General features: G+C 35.7%; 1 non-coding gene across 1 annotated transcript; it reads left to right on the top strand.

Annotated features, from left to right (window-relative positions):
• The first annotated feature begins 1,915 nt into the window (after positions 1-1,915).
• Positions 1,916-1,988, top strand: TRNAK-UUU (transfer RNA lysine (anticodon UUU)). Its single transcript has one exon. It is a non-coding gene; the product is annotated as a tRNA-Lys (tRNA).
• The last annotated feature ends 15,143 nt before the right edge of the window (positions 1,989-17,131 follow it).

Raw genomic sequence — 17,131 nt, 5'->3', positions numbered from 1 at the left:
CATTAACAATTTTACAACACCTGTTACAAATCATAAGAGAAGTTGTCGTTTTATTATATTGAGGTGTTTTGTAAATGGTACGAAATGAAACAAAATTAGTGACATGTAACATTTTAATGTGCTTTATGACATTTACCTGAACGCGAAACATGTTTCCTGACGAACGCTCGGTATGTTAACTACATTTCCTAATTAATTACACATATTTACTTAAAATATACTTTATTACATTATATGTATAATAAATAATCCGTGGCGCTACAGCCCATGAAGGGCCTAGACCGACCAGCCGGCTGCTGGCCTCACACGCACATGCCGAAGCAGAGGTGGACGATCATCCAACCAGAATGGAGGTATCGTGTGCTTAGTACGATGATCCCCCCAGCCGTTATAGCTGGTATTCGCAACCGGATTTCGCTACCTAGCGTAGCTCCCCAAGTGCATCACGATGCTGGGTGGGCACCGGTCCCATACACTGGCCGAAATTTCATGAGAAAATTTCTTCCTCCATGAGGACTCGAAACAGCGCGCATTCCGTAACGCGAGTCCTAGGCAGGATGCCTAGACCGCGACGCCACGGCGCGGGACTTACATTATATGCATACACAGATGAAATAACATTTCTTGCATCTGGGATTGCAAGGAATGTTTTTCATGATGAACCCGGAAAATGTAAGATCATATTCTTATTTGTGTGCATATTAAAGGATTTGTGTGTGTTTTGAAATTCTTTATGTAAAATAAATTATGAACAGTCATATAGCCTAATAAAATTCTAAACATAACACATTTTCGAAATAATGATAATAATAATAATAATAATAATAATAATAATAATAATAATAATAATAATAATAATAATAATAATGTAATAAGGAAATGTACATATATGGTTTCCGTCATACCCATTTTTTATATCCTTAACTTCCTGCTCCCCTAAATTGAGCTAAAATGAATAGCTGTTTAATTCTATAATTCGTCTGAAAATGATGCATGACATTCTTTGCAGTTTTCGCTTCTAGTAATATTTCAAAATCTGTGACCTATATTCACTTTCTTTTTCTTCACAAATCGATGGGAAGTTTAATGTAAGGCGGGAAGTAGAGACACATTTGGTTTTAAAACATAACGAGGTTTAAGATAATGACTTTGAATTGTGACGTTTCAATCTCTTTACACAGATAATGTGTCTGTCCATTCACTTGCTGCTAAGCACTCCAGCAAAGCGATGAATTTCCATTTACTTTACGAGGGAACTTATTATTTACGAGCGGCAGTTACGGTTTACCATAAAATCTTGAGACTTGCGGCAAGACAGGCCACATGCAAGTGCAAAAGTATATAAACAGTGCAAGTTAAACTGCACATTCTTCATGTTACGATTTACTCTGTCGGTATGAGATGATATCAGCATATCTTCTAGAATTTATGGAAAATAGCAATAAATACAAGTCATATGCAAATCAAGATTTCAGGTATAACTCCCTGTAAAGTTGATTTGAATAATTTCGAGGGAAAAATTGTTCCGGGGCCGGGCATCGAACCCGGGACCTTTGGTTTAACGTACCAACGCTCTACCAACTGAGCTACCCGGGAACTCTACCCAACACCGATCCAATTTTTCCCTCTATATCCACAGACTTCAAAGTGGGCTGACAACCGTCAAGCAACCAACTTCGAGTGCACACTAACTCCGTGTGAACAATTTTTCCCTCGAAATTATTCAAATCAACTTTACAAAGAGTTATACCTGAAATCTTGATTTGCATAATACACGTCACTGTTCGTTAACAGAAAACCACAATTTAAGTCACACGCAGTTAGTGTGCACTCGAAGTTGGTTGCTTGACGGTTGTCAGCCCACTTTGAGGTCTGTGGATATAGAGGGAAAAATTGGATCGGTGTTGGGTAGAGTTCCCGGGTAGCTCAGTTGGTAGAGCGTTGGTACTTTAAACCAAAGGTCCCGGGTTCGATGCCCGGCCCCGGAACAATTTTTCCCTCGAAATTATTCATAACAGTCATATGTTTAGAAATAATTAGGAATTATAAATTACAGCAAAAGACCAATTAAGAGTTTATACATTGGAAACTGAATCATCAGTGGATCTGTCAACTGCAGTTAACAATCAGCACCAGAGGAAAATAAATTACCAATAGAATATTTATTTAATTATTTGTTCGTTTGTTTATTTAGTTTATTTTTTTATTCATATGTTCATTTGTTTATACATTCATTCATTCATTCATTCATAAATTGAATAAATGTATGTATTCATTTAATTATTCAATTATGTATTTATTTATCTAATGATTTGTCTGTCTCCCTCTATCTCTGTATATCTGTCTGTCTGCCTATCTGTCCTTCTATCTATCTGCCTCTCTGTCTGTGTATCCATCCGTCCATCAATCAATGTATTTATTTATTTTATTTATTTATTTATTTATTTACTTGTGTGTGTTTATGTAGTTATTTATTTAGTTATTTAGTTACTTAGTTATTTGTTTGTTTGCTTGCTTATTTATTTATTTATTTATTTATTTATTTATTTATTTATTTATTTTTATTTATTGTATTTTATTTGTTTGTTTGCTTGTTCGTTTGTTTATTTGCTTGTTTGTTTGTTTGTTCTTTCGTTTTTTGTTTATTTGCTTTCTTGCTTATTTATTTGTTTACTTATTTGTTTGTTTATTTATTTAGTTATTCATTCATTCATTTATGGCCATCAAATCTTACCTTCTACACCGTCATATGTGAAAACTTTGTATAGCGAAAATATTCTTCTTTTTCGAAAACATTCGTATTTTAAACACTGACTTATTGTACCATCATAGCTCATTGTACAATAGCCTTTTATTCATTTAGTTTTATGAAAGTGTGTTTTGGTTTACTTTGGTTCATTGGGTTAGTTTTTGTTCTTGATACGTTTAAAAAATAAGCACTTATGATAAAATATAACATAGCCCAGATTGACATTACGAATTAAGTACATAATTTACATTATGTTATTATATTCTTCCTTCAAAAATATAACTACAAGATAAACAATGCAATAGTTTAATAATTTAGTTAATGTACTAAACATGTCGCATGAAACATTTAGGAGAGAGTCGGGTAGTATCGGACATCGGGTAGTATCGGACAGTGCGTTTCTTTCATCTACCACCATATGGTAGTACCTGAATGACATGGTTACGTTTCTCTATGCGTCATCACAGAAACATAACCATGTCAATCAGGTACTATCATCGTGTGGTAGATGAAAGAAACTCACAGTCAGATATTACCCGATGTCCGATACTACCCGACTCTCCCCTAATTAAAGAAACAGAAACAAAATTGTAACCTCAATACGAATATATTTAAGTATGTGATGATAGTATATAGGAAAATATATGAGAAGAATACAGAAAATAATAGGAAGTATTTTAATTATTATTATATAAAATAACAATTTTATAGTTAATCAATTTACAATTAAATATCCAACGTAAAGCGTAAGAAAATTTTAAATTTGTTTACCTAAACTTTTTAAGAACTAAAATTAAATTATTAAAATTGTGTAGGATGTCTGAAGTAGCAATGACTTCTACTATGGCGATTATTCAGGTAACAGTTATCTAACACATGAAAAATAAGTAGTAATGTAAAAGTGATAAAGTGAAAATGTTTCCTGGGAACGCGCTGGGCATGAAATAACTCGCGCTCTCTAGAAAAGCGGACAGTAAAATTTGACAAGTAATGTTTAAAAAGTAAATATAACGTTTTGTCATCACAGCAATCAATAATTCATAAGAGATGAGTTACAGTTCCCTGTTTATTGCTACCCAAACTATGATGAGCTTTCATTTTTTTTCCCGATTCAGTACTCAATTATTATTTTAATAGTTTTCGCTGTTCTTTGTCCTTTGTCATTACAGTACAGATGACCCATGTTCTATTATTAAATACTAGATATGTTGCTTTGTTCTGTTTCGTTATTGTGCACTTTTGGAACAAAATACTTCGAATGTAAAAAGTTGTAATTTTGGCAGATTCTCATTCATAGCCACATGATTTTTGTACAGCAATACGAATCCTTTGTGTAAGCTTGCAATTTCGTTTATTCCATAGCGAATTCGAAACGAAATAAAAATCATTCCGTTTCATTGTAGCTATATCTCGGATTGTCCTCTTCTACAGACTGTTATTCCAAACCTGAAAAATTGTATTAATCCATTCATTCTATATTAGATGGGTAATAATTCTGCACAGGGAACACAATTACAAAAATATATTTGGACATATGAACATCCGTCCTTTATCAATGTCTTCTTTATTTCTGGATTTTTCTTCTTTGTCTTTCAGGTGAACTCGATTTTACGAGGTTTTCGAATAACAGCGACGATATCAGTATTATAAGTTTAGGAAAATCATAAGATGTTTAAGTCATTTGCGTTTTAACTTCAGATAAATAATACCTTTTGTCACTCTGTTGAGAAAAACGAGTTTATGAATGAGGTATAAACAATCAATTGTTATGTGTAGTTAATACGAGATTGAGACAGGCGTTAAAAAGGAGTAGATGGTAAATTATTACATATTATTTTTTTAAACAATCACCTGAGGGGAAAGAAAAAAAGTTACAGGAAATTTCCTATCACCATTCTCAAAAATAAAATAATTACATGCATGCATACATACATACATACATACATACATACATACATACATACATACATACATACATACATACATACATACATACATACATAGTGTTCTGCCACATGACAAGTCTTTCACTGCAAACCCAGCATTCTCCAATCTTATCTATTTTCTGCCTTTCTCTTAGGATTCATGTATCGTAATGTCGTCTATCATCTGATATCTTGTTCTACCCCGAACTCTTCTTCCGTTCACCATTCCTTTCAGTACATCCTCCAGTAGGCATTTTCTTCTTAGCTAGTGACCCAATCAATTCCTTTCTCTCTTCCTGATCACTGTCAGCATCATTCTTTCTTCACCCTCTCTTTCAATACAGTTTCATTCCTTATTCTGTCTGTCCATTTCACACGCTCCATCCTTCTCCATATTCACATTTCAAATGCTTGCAATCGCCTTTCTTCACTTCATCGTAATGTTCATGTTTCTTCTCCATACAATCCCACACTCCACACAAAGCACTTCACTAATATCTTCCTTAGTTGCAAGTATTTACATGGTTGTTCATTGTAACGCAAACGCCTTCAACGTCGCCGAGGGACATGGAAACTTATGAGTTATATATCCTACTTCATTTTCCACCGTCACTAGATTGTACTATTAACAGTAGAATATAACGAAGCACATTGACGTCGTTGTTACATTCACAGTATGTCTGTATACTATGTTCAAGGAACTCTATAGTCAAGTTGTGCGTACATTGGTTGCTAAAGTGTCCTGGGTCTTAAGCCTGGTAATAACGTTCTAATTTTCGTTTTGTGAGAAACGTTTTAGTTTCGTAAAATTAGAAATTAAAATCATACTCTGTTTTAATCGATATACAAACAATGATAAGTTTGTACGAACTAGTAAGCGGAAGGATCACATTCTCATGCTACAGTATATTGTTGTTGTTTAGTTAACTATCCGAAGACAGGTCTGAACCTCACAAGTGACACCAACAAGGCACCACTTATGAGGCAACTAGGTCAAGAGATATTGGGTACAGTTGGCCAGTTCCTTTCCCCTTCCATTGCGTACATCGCCGATTATCTATATATTACACTAATCATCAATAACGCACGTGTAATGAAAACTCAATGCGCCACCTCACTCCATCTATACTCCGTTGCACTGTAACTTCACTTTATTCTTAAGTTGTCTCTGACCTAAGCCTGGTTATTACTGAAACATCAAAGTAACTGCCGTGCATCGCTGTGAAGTAACGGTTAGCATGTCTGACTGTGAAACGAGAGGGTCCGGGTTCAAATCCTGATTGGGACAAATTACCTGGTTGAGGTTTTTTCCTGGATTTTCCCTCAACCCATTACAATCAAATGCTAGCTAACTTTCAGAACTGACCCCGGATTCATTTCGCTGGCACTGTCACCTTCAATTCACTCAGACGCTAGATAGCATCACAGTTGATAAAGCATCCTAAAATAAACTAAATAGAAATAACTACCATTCTAGCTCTGTTGACAAACAATGTTTCGACACCTGCGGACCTGCTTTGGAATCTCGACGATAGCGAAGTCGTATTTGTGGTGGACAAAACAAAGGCTGAGGAAGAGGATTTCTGTCGGAGTTCTCCTGTTGCCCTCGATTATTTCACCCTTCTCTCCTCCATTTCAACATTCATAACCATTTCAACAGTATTAACCCAAAACGGTGCAGCGTGATGTATTGTGACTGGTGGACAGATGGAATTAATCTGAGAAGATGTACGTTTTCGGACGGATGGAAAGGCACTCTAGCGAGACCTCATCGAAACCTTAAATCTGTCAAACCTGTAATGTTGGCTGGACTGACGACGCCACTTAGCTGGTCAAGATGTCTGCAAAGAATCTGCCATTCGGATTTTAAAAAATACAGGTGCGTTAAGGTATAATAGCACCTGCAGATGCTAGAACGCTAGCTTTTGGGCCCCGTTCCTCCAAAAGACATTATATTCATTAGTTTGACTTCCCAGATTAATGTTTCTGGGAGTTTCAAAAGTTGCAAGGAATAGCTGACGTGGATTCGTCGCTATTGATCGAAATGCAAGCTATCAATTCAGGTAAGTGTTTCGCTTCGAATCCTGCGAGATACCTGCTGTTATAACATGTCTACTTAGCTATGCGAGTTACAGATGAGTTGCCATAGGTTGATTCATTACTTTAGGTGACAATCCGTATACAGTAGGTTTGTTCCTCTTCCAACCTCAAGTATCGCATGATCAGCGATGATCGGTTTGAAATTAATTTCAAAACATCACTGCACGAACACTCATTTACTGTAAAACAATTTACTAATTTCGTATATTGAAGATTGTAATTACATTTCACAGTATATTTTAATAACAAAATATAGATAAGTATGGAAACATAAAATACAGGGTCTTTCATAAGTAACGAGTCTATTGAAAAAATAACTATTTTGGGTTATTTTTTGAAATAATATTCGTCCTCACGAGAAAGAACCCTTTCCGGTGCCGTACAGTTGATTTGGAAACAAACACCCCCTCCCCTCGCCGCCAGAGCTATTAAACGAAAGATTGCTTAGCGTATTAAACCTTTATTAAACACATAAATGTAAAAACAGTCTCAATTGTTGACAAATTATGATGTGCAGTTTTCAAAATCTCTTCCCTTCTGTTGAAATCTTCATGGGTTCTGGTGAGTATGTAAGGCGTAACCATTATTTTGTATCGTATGTGTGTTCAATTCGTGCCACTAATTCAAAAATGGTGCATGGCTTAGTTGCATAGACACTATCCTTGATGAGTCCCCAGAGAAAGTAGTCCAGGGGAGTCAAATGAGGTGATCGCGGAGACTAACGGATTGGGCCTGTGCGACCGATCCACCTACCTGGAAACAATTCGTCTATGGAATAGATGCTTAATTTGAGCGACACTGTTTCTAAGTTCAAACCAGGCAGCAATTTTTCTCTTATGTAATAACGTTAAGCGGCTGCGTGGCATTTTATCATTTCAGTCTATCACAACAATGCGTGCCATTATTCTTGGCGTATAGAAGGCCATGCTCCAGTTATTTTAAGTTGGCATCAAATGCACATTATACATGGATAAGTAGCGTCCTATGGCGGTGGGAGGAGGGGGTGTTTGTTTCCAAATCGACTCTACGGCACCAGGAAGGATTCTTTCTCGTGAGGATAAACATCATTTCAAAAAATTATCAAAAATAGTTGATTTTTTAATAGACTCGTTACTTATGAAAGACTCTGTACTAATGTAAAAAGTACGCGTGTGCCACTCCAGTGGATAAAAGTAAAGCACAACTATCTCAATGCGCATGCGTCACTGTGGTTAGAGATTGGTTTGCACTTGATCCGCAAATTTTTCTGACCGCCAGGAAATAGTTTGGTGACGGTTTCATTTGCTGCAAGAACGCCTGACTTTAATCCCAAGTAGGCTAGTCAGAGTTTGAAGTTATCGCTCCACGAACAGTAAAGTCGATGTTAGGATGCTCTTGAAGGTTGAAAACGCTGGAAACTACTGCAGGAACAAATCTAGTACAATTCTAACGGTTGTACTCGGTTGTTCCCACATTCTGGCTTCGGCAAGCAGCAACGTGTTAGCTGGAACTGTGCCCTGTAATCGGACTGAGAAGGCAGGCCCCGACTGTTCAATGCCAACGTACGAAACAAAAGAACAGCTATTATAAATAAATGGAAATTTAAAAAAATATATATCTGACTTACTACACTACAGCAGGTGCTCGAAATGTTCTCCATTAGCGCCAATACAAGGTTTCTAGCGTGTCATGATTTTCCTATTCATCCTAGAGAATTCTTGCAATTTCTCTGCTAATTCAATCTTTCACGCATTAACACTGTAAGATTTTTTGGACTTTTTTATTCAGTAGAGAGCCTTTCGTTTTGGACGTATTGACTAGTTTATGAATCTCGGAACGCGATCGAACTCGCACTCCGGAAACTTTTCACGAATCTCTCTTCATCCTCTTCCTGTTGATTAGTACAGGGACATCATTTTATTTTTACTAACATTTCTAATATTAACCTGGCTATACCTTTTGATCAACGATTAAGAACCGAAAACACCGTTTGCTACCCCCTTCCACAACTGGAGTTCGATGATACTGGCGTAAAATACAAACAAATCACTTTACTAGGTATAGGAAGGAAGAAAAGTAGTTCATCCATTTACGAAAACTAGGAAATATCGTGATTTTGAGTTTGATAATTTTCATTAGGTTTTTGTTTAATTAAAATACAGTACAGTATTAACATTGAGTGTTTTTACTCACGTACTGAGCTATCCATGCGGATGTATTCATTATGCAGTGTATATTATACTGTCTACAGCACATTAGCGTACACTATAGAGAATGAAGTTAAATTGAAAAAATAATCATAATATGGATATTTAAACACATTTTTGAAAATAGTGGCGGTTCATTTCGATACAGGCTTCAGTTCTAATTTGCATATTATCGCACTATAGACTATTGTACGTAATTCTAATTACCAGGTTCGAACTTCGTATCAGTAACCCATGTTGAAATAATTCTGTGCCTACTCCATAAAAGAGACCTTACGCACTGTAAATTCAATCTTCACTTCTGCCCGATCCGAATAGATAAAATTACTCAAACGTGCTATCTACTGTCCGTCCAAGTGGTTACGTCGCAGCGTCGTAGAAAGGGAGGAAATCACGTGACAGTTAATTACTTAACGAGCCCCTTTTATTTAAGTGATTTTAAACAATTGTATGGGTATAATATTACGTAGACGTCCAATTCCTAAGAGAAATTAATGTTCTCAGAAAAGAGCTAAGACAGCCCAGCCGCTAGCATTACAGAGAGGCGAATAGAAGCAAGTGGGGGAAACCGGGTTGCGACGTAGGCAAATGGAAAATGATGCAATATTGAAAGCTCTTTCGTCACTGGAAAACGCAAACATATTTTTGGAACGTACTGTTTACTATGACCGTAAGGCTACTATGACGGTATATGCGGTCTTGGATCTGTGTGGAGGACGGTTGAACTTAGTAGAAGGGGTGGGAGTGAAGTACATTCAAAAAGTCAGGTACAATAAAAATTGTAGTAAAAATAAAATGATGTCCCTGTACTTACACAACTAGCAACACACGAAAATACGCTGTTCAGTATTTTATTTCTGTTCTTGCATGGCACTACAGCCCATAGTGGGCTCTCGCCTCCGCCGTGGCTCTCCTCCATTCATCTCTATCCGCCGATCTCCTTAATACAGAGCTTTCCAAACCCCGCTGAATACAATCCCACCATCTACTGTATTTTTAGCATCAATATGGTTCACTTGAAAATCGTGTGTAACTTATCATAAATAAATTTATCTATTTAAAAAATATATTATATCACGTAATAGTTAACGACAAAGTTTTTCGACTTAGAAAGTCATCTTCAGGACTAATTGAGAACATTTAAGAACACATCATTAGACAGACTATGGTATTACATAAATATGCATGTTATGAATGAAGAGTTATTTCATTTCTTTTTCATTGTTTGTATTCCATAGATCTTACATCGGCATTAAAGCTTAAGCTGTGGAGCAAGTCAAGCGAGATGAGGTGAGGCCAAGGATTCGCCATACATTACGTGACATTTGCTTTACGGTTGGGGAAAATTTTGATCACGTTTCACGTTGAAATATGAAATTTTAAGCGTTAAGTAATAAATTCTAAGGCCGAGTCTGATGGTACTTGTCTCCCATTGATTTTTATGATGTGATGCACACAACATCAGACGCGGCGCGATGATTGCGAACAGACACGAGGAGACACGGAGAGACAACATCGAATGACTGCTTGAAGTTCGTCGCGAGGAGACAGTCTGATAGCTGCAGTGTACTGCGCATGCGTTAGTAGTGGCTATGATTGCACGCTTTCACCAAATACCTTATTATAATAATACCGGACAGCTGTAGCCTATACTAGCAACATTAACGTGAGTGCGAAATACCACGGACTTCACATCTAGCGGAGCGGCGTGGAATTACGTCCACAAATACAAATATTAATTGAATAGTTCTGTATTTAATGTAACATTATTTTATATCAAAGCTGCATATTATGAGAAATATTGCATATTTTTTCTTTGCTTTACTAAGATAAAATTAATTCTGACATTAAGAATGAATTTACAATAACGCTTTATATATCCATTGCTGACAACTGGAAAGATAAAAATGGTAGTAATCTGAGGCTTGTAATAATTAGTAAAGGCATGTGGACAGCAATAAAACTTAATTTGCTAAAACCTTAAACTTCCAATATATTTTAACTTCTATTCATTTAATTAGGCTTAAATAAGAAAAGCTGATTTTTATTGTTCTATGAACACAGAGCCAAAGGCATTAGACCTAATAAAGAATTTTGTTGACTCACGTTTTATGAACGCTCGGAAAACGAAAGTCGGTTTGGAGCAATTTGTAATACTCTAATTGTAGCAATTATAAACAGCACATATACACTCTGACTTTTAACACAGCACCAATTAATAAAACTATTAACTAGCCCAGCAACAATATACATTGCAGTTGATTACAGCTTGTTTCGCGAGTATCTCCACACCGGCCGCCTAGGTAGCAGCACCAGTGTCGTTCGCGCGCAGAACTGCTAGCTGTCCGGTATTATTATAGTAAAGTATTTGCTTTCACTATCTACAAATACTATTCTTGTGTAGTGAACAGTATTCATACTGGAGCTCGATGCGGATAAATTAGTTGTTTTAGTACAAGAAAGATACGTTCTGTACAGTCTTTGAAACAATATCACGACAATAATGTAGTTTCTAAAAATTTGTGAGAAATTGCAAATGAGATGAAAGCACCAGTGAATAATAATTTATTAATAATAATAATTTGTAGTAGGCCTACTTCTCTGGTCTGTACCATCACTCATTATTGATTTAATATATTATTTCTTTATTGTGAGCCGTGAAGTAGTCATAAAAATGACGTTTGTGCATTACTTTAGTAATATTTAATTTTAAGACGCTTTCAATCGGATAGATTTTTAGGCGTAGGCGTTCTTGGGAAATAATAACCAAATAAAATAGAATTTCTTATATAGACAGTCTTCTTTCAATGGCGCCATTTTCTAGCCTAGGCCAGTTTTCCAAACCCACACAGCCAGTAAATCAGTTGTCGCTAGCAGACCGTGTGAAGGTGTCGCGAGACGTTGTAAAGCAAAACGTTGCGTCGCGTCGCGTCTGATTTTGTGTGCACCCGGCCTAAGTCATAAATAATGCTAACCTTGAGTCAGTTTCTATATTAATGGATTTGACGATTCAACATTTATCAAAAGTTGGTTTGAATATTAATCCCCAAAAATGTAGTCTCATTAATATTAAAAATGGTAATCTCACAAGAAAACGTTCTGATGGGGGCAGATAAAAAAGTTATTTTTTTCTTCCACCATGTTAATAGTGTCAAAAGAAATGCTTATACAAATTTTGGCCACTCGACCGCAATTACGAGGGCCGTAAAAAAATTAATTCGCCAGGGGCCGCCAACAGTAAAAAAAACGCAATTTCATTGGACAAATTTATTGGAACGGACACAACAATTGTTGAGCTATTTTTCAACATATTTTTCATCGGAATTGAGACATTTCTCATATCATGGGATCGACACAGAGAGGTGCAGACGCAGTCAAACGCTGGTTTCGATCTGAGGCGGCTGACTTCTACGACACAAAAATTGACCCCATGGTATGACAAATGTTTCAATTCCAATCGGGGATATGTTGACAAATAGCGTAACAATTGCTGTATCTGTTTCAATAAATATTTCCAAGTAATTGTGCTTTTTTCTATAAACGGCCCCAGGAAAATCACTTTCTGGACGGCCTTGTAATTGCGGTCTAGTGGCCAAAATTTGTATAAGCACTTCTTTTGACATTATTAACATGGTGGAAGTAAAAAATTTAACTTTTTTATCCGCCCCCATCAGAACGTTTGCTTGTCAGCCAAGACACTGTCACTTTGAATTGTGGAAATACAATTAATTCTATTGGCCCGGGTGAAATCGTCAAATATTTGGGAATTACATTTTCTGAAGAAATTGTATTTGATCAACCAAGTATTATTCGAACTTTTGGTAAAGATATTGACAAGTTAACCACCACTAATTTACTAAACCCTGATCAAAAACTGAATATTATGAATCAGTAGGCCTATTCGCTCCTAAGTACACCATTGAATAAGATTCCAAAATCTTTCTTACACAATATTGATCAAATTGTCCGGACAGGTGCTAAGGAAATTGTTGGTTTACCGCACGATTGTCCGAATGACATGCTATATGCTCCGAAGAATCTTCGTGGCCTTGGTTTTTTTAATGCTGAATGAGAAGTACACCTCCAACACTAGCCAGAAGTCTTCTAAAAATAAATGACGAACACCTCCATTTCTGTAGGAATTTTGAAATTGAAAAACAAGAAGCTCTTTCACAATTAAACATTCCCAACAACGCAGAAGCACATTCGATGACAGGACGAAGTTTAAGATCTGAGTTACGGCGGAGGTCATTTAATAATTGGTGTCGTCATCCACAAAAAGGTAAAGGAGTGGTAACTTACAGTGAAGATCCAAAAAAAAAAAAAAAACTCTTGGATTAGTAATAGAAGAGGCATATCATCCTCAGAGTGGCCCAATGTCATAAAGATGTCCACAAAAATCGCAGCAGTACAATCTGTGCCAGGTCGTTCCCTCCAAGATCAAAACTGTCGTCATCCGGGATGCAGCGAAGTAGAAACCCTTAGGCATGTTTTGGGTTATTTCCCTAAAGGAGAATTACTGAGGAACAATCGCCGCCATAAAGTGAGAAGCTCCATCGCAACCACCCTTCGGAAGGCAAAGTGGGAGGTTTACGAAGAAGTGCACTGCTTGGCTGAGAATGGGTCAAGGAGAAGAGTAGACATTACAGCCATCGATCGCCGGAATCAAAGAAGCCTCATTCTTGACCCCACTGTCCTTTTTGAGAGGGATGATCAACAAGCCAATAACGTTAACGATGAAAAGAAGTCTATTTACAATCCATGTATTCATCACTTCAGTGAGAGATACAAAATGAATATTAATACATGGGAAGTGAAATGACTTCTTATTTGCCTAATGGTAATGAGAGATTCATTATCCATTTTACACAATCACTTGTATAACACTACGTAATTTTTTCTACTTCATTTCATTACTCTTCAATGTACTTTCATCTCATGTTTCTCCGAAATCAAATTGTACTTTTTTTTTAATTTATCATTGTTCTGTATTCTTTCCTCAAATCATATTGTATCTTATTTTTCATTTAACCTCTGCTTTGAATTCTGGATCCTAGTGGTCAGCCGTAAATGTCGGCCAGATATCCCAAATTGTGGAATTTGTGCGCTCATTTGTTTAGCTTGATATAATATAATTAAAATGTACATAACTGTGTAAAGAGTGAGTTTAAAGAGTGAGTTTCGCATATGTTTTCATGTTACATTTTCTACTTAAAATGACCTCATAAATACGCCCTTAAGCTATAGCCATAATCGCGGGATATTCTGTATTTTACAACATTTTATCATTTTTCGCACTAAAAAGCAACTTTCGTTGGCAAACAAAATTCATGCATGTTTTGCACAGACTTCGATGATGATGCACCTTTTAAATTCAGTTTCCTTTCAGTTATAAGCCCTTTTCTCTGCGATAGTTTTGTAAAAATATATATTTCTTTTCCTTCCTTTCCCCTTTTTTGTTCTCTTGATCACCAGATGAATTTATCATCATACCCTTTTTATTGTTCATTTTATTTAATTTTCATATTTATTTTCTTTTTTATTATTATTTCATTACATTCCATTTTGTTATATTCTTCCTTACGTTTTCCATATTAACTATTTGTACTAAACGAGTTAATCCATTCTCTACCATCATATCCTACCTCCCTCAAATCCAGTTTAATATTATCCTCCTATCTACGTCTCGGCCTCCCCAAAGGTCTTTTTCCCTCCGGTCTTCCAAATAACACTGTATGCATTTCTGGATTCACCCATACGATATTATTTTTATGTTGTTTAGTGTCGATTTTATTATGCTATTATTATTATTATTATTATTATTATTATTATTATTATTAATTTGTTTTGTAATATGTTAGTATTCTGTTCTTTAACTTTTTGTTAAATTTTCACTGCTTGTATACTTTGTGACCTGGTAGAGTGTAAGAGAAGGCCCTATGGTCTTAACTCTGCCAGTATAAATGAAAGATGATTATTATTATTAGGGCCTATTATTATTATTATTATTATTATTATTACTATTATTATTATTATTATTATTATTTATTTTTTTGTAATATGCTAGTATTCTGTTCATTAGCTTTTTGTTAAATTTTCACTGCTTGTATACTTTGTGACCTGGTAGAGTGTAAGAGAAAGTCCTATGACTTAACTCTGCCAGTATAAATAAAGAATTATTATTATTATTATTATTATTATTATTATTATTATTATTATTATTATTATTATTATATAACTGGCAGTCCCTGTTAAGAGGACAACAATGGACATGGTCCCATCATGCAATACGAAAATCCAAGCCAGCATCTAAATATTAGGGCGGTGCCTACACAGCAGTGAGTGTTTGCCCCTCCCCATACACAATGGACGCAACTGTGTATTTAGGCCGACCCTAGAGGTGTGCGAAAGCTCATTACTGTGTGACTTTCATTCTTGACGCCCTGGGATATCACGTAATTAAAAGACGGGGTCTGAAAATAACAGTGTAACGATGATTACTTTAACGGCGTAGAGCGGATCTTCCTCCGGGCTCTGTTCCTAGGGTTTTAAAGTGGAAATTTAATCACTTGATTTGTCTACCGGAAGAGACTTTACGTTTCTCCACTTTTATTAGACCTACCTTTCATCACATGAAAGAAAAACGCAATTTCTGATGTTATAATTGTTCCGTTTTCACTATGTAAATATGCATTTGTATAAATTTGTAACGTGCAAACCACATGCCATGCACGATTTTAACGAGCTATTTCAATTGCTGTAAATGTGTTGAAACGTTGTGAGACATAGAATTAAGACGGACACTGGAAAGTTTTCTTTTCTCAATCGTACTATCAGGGACTGGAATGCTTTACCTGCAGACTTACTAAAGGCTTTACCAACAACCAAAAATGTATTTAAAAATAAGCTTAAGGACTTTACTAATAGACGGTAATTATACACAGTATTTAAAGGGTGTGAATGATATTTTGTTATTGAAGTGTTGTATCAGTGAAGAATTATGTTGTGTCAGTGAAGTGTGTTGCGTAAGTGAAACGTGTTCCTGTTAGTGAAGCTTTATAGTTTATAGCGGCAGTGCAAAGTATTTGAACAGTGAAATATTTTTGAAGTGTTAGTGAAATCAGGATAGAATCAGTTAAATGTGTCGTAGTTCCAGTGCAGTGAGTGAGTTAACAGCGAAATGAGTGTAATGTTGAAAGGTACTTGTGCAGATATGAACATATCATACTCGTGGGTTTTAGTTCCAACTTAGGTTTAAGATACAAATTAGATTTATTTTAAATGTTATTTTAAGTGATCGTGCTTCATTTAATTTAGGCTATTCCCTGTTATTATTATTATTATTATTATTATTATTATTATTATTATTGTTAGTATTAATTATTAGTATTATTATTAATTGTATTTTTAATTAATAAGTTTATTATTATCATTACTGAGTGTAATTAGTTACCACTGTCATTACATACATACATACATACATACATACATACATACATACATACATACATACATACATACATACATACATACATACATACATACATACATACATACATACATACATACATACATACATACATACATACAAATTTCTGATCTTATCGATTCAACTTATGTAAATATCCATGAAAACACGTTTTATTTACTTTTAATTTTGATGGCTATTCCACTCTTCAGCGATTACTCTGAATTCCCTTTCACCGCCTTTCACGTCCATCCAGTCTTCCTCTTGCAGATGCCGGTTCTCCATCATTTGCACCACCCCAGCTCTCTCCATGTTCTTCTCGACCACGCACGTTTCCGTCTTCCAAGGGGTGACCACTGGACAGTTATCTTCGGCCACCTTTCCTCCTTCATTCTTCTTACATATCCATACCACTGAAGGAATCTCAATTCTCTCAGTTATTGGCTCGTTCATATCCATCATTTGTCTTATATTTTCATTCCTTTTTCTCTCTAACCTGGACACCCTCGCTCCTCTTCTTAGCCCATCCATTTTCACTACTTTGATCTTTGATTTAAGGCGTTCAACAAGTGTCCATCTCTCCGCTCCATAAGCAAAACACGTTTTCAATATTGCCTGATTGAGCTCATTCCAAAGTTATTTCATACTGTAAGGCGAATACCAGGTGATCACATGCCAAATCATTGGTCTCATTTCGTCAAAT

Source organism: Periplaneta americana, chromosome 8 (assembly GCF_040183065.1).
Source record: "Periplaneta americana isolate PAMFEO1 chromosome 8, P.americana_PAMFEO1_priV1, whole genome shotgun sequence".
NCBI lineage: Eukaryota > Metazoa > Arthropoda > Insecta > Blattodea > Blattidae > Periplaneta > Periplaneta americana.
Note: the sequence above shows the minus strand (reverse complement) of the source record. Positions and strands in the feature narration are given on the sequence as shown.